Source organism: Mandrillus leucophaeus, unplaced genomic scaffold (assembly GCF_000951045.1).
Source record: "Mandrillus leucophaeus isolate KB7577 unplaced genomic scaffold, Mleu.le_1.0 Scaffold773, whole genome shotgun sequence".
In the NCBI taxonomy this organism is placed as follows: domain Eukaryota; kingdom Metazoa; phylum Chordata; class Mammalia; order Primates; family Cercopithecidae; genus Mandrillus; species Mandrillus leucophaeus.
Window position 1 is genome coordinate 1024340 of NW_012108397.1, and position 978 is coordinate 1025317.

The window sequence follows — 978 nt, forward strand, 5'->3', positions numbered from 1 at the left end:
AAATGTCAGCTCTCCCACTTCATGACTGTCACACCTTGGGCACATTACTAGGTCTCTCCATGCAGCACTTTTATCATATGTAAAATGCAAATAATCGGCTGGGCGCCGCGGCTCACGCCTGTAATCCCAGCACTTTGGGAGGCCTGGTGGGTGGATCACTTGAGGTCAGGAGACCAGCCTGACCCATATGGTGAAACCCCGTCTCTACTAAAAATATTTTTAAAATAGCAGGGCATGGTGGTGTGCTCCTGTAGTCCCAGCTACTCAGGAGGCTGAGGCAAGAGAATCGCTTGAACCCGGGAGGTGGAGGTTGCAGTGAGCCAAGATTTCGCTACTGCACTCCAGCTTGGGGGACAGAGCGAGACTGCGCCTCCAAAAAAAAAAAGGCCATAATAATAGCAGCTACATCACAGAGTTGGCAAGAGGATTAAAGGAGATAATCCATAAGAAGCCTGGCATGTGGTAGGTGCTGTGTGTTAGTTGTTGTCACTGTCCCTATGATGGAAAGAAAGTTACAGAGACTATGTGACATCTTCTGTGTGGCCCATAGAGTTCAGAACAGCATTTTCCTCTGTGACCTGAGGCCCCTGGAGCCCTCATCGGACCCTCCGTGCCCCATGGCAAAAGCTGTCCCCTGTACCATTCGGTCTTGCTGCTCAGAACCTGGCTGAGGGCGGGTCTCCTTTGACATAGACTCCAGGGGTTAGAGATCCAATGACAGTAGCCACCAAAAGGAACAGAGTTCCCGCCCTTCCCTTGTGAAATCACCAGAGGTTTGGAAGATTCTAGGAAGGGATGAGTGATAATGACCTTATGACCATAATGACATTATGAGTGATAACGACATTATGACATTTCTCCCTAATGACATAAACCTATAAGTATAATGACATGTTTTTCTAGGGGCACATCCACATACGTACCCTCCAATAAATCCCCATTGCCCTCCTGACTGGCTTATCTGTAAACACAAGGACA

The 978-nt window shown here is 48.5% G+C and overlaps 1 protein-coding gene across 1 annotated transcript in view; it reads left to right on the top strand.

Annotated features, from left to right (window-relative positions):
* Positions 1-978, top strand: part of LOC105529613 (chymotrypsin-like elastase family member 2A) — a gene marked incomplete at its 3' end in the record, with an annotated part of 41633 nt that overhangs the window by 36204 nt on the left and 4451 nt on the right.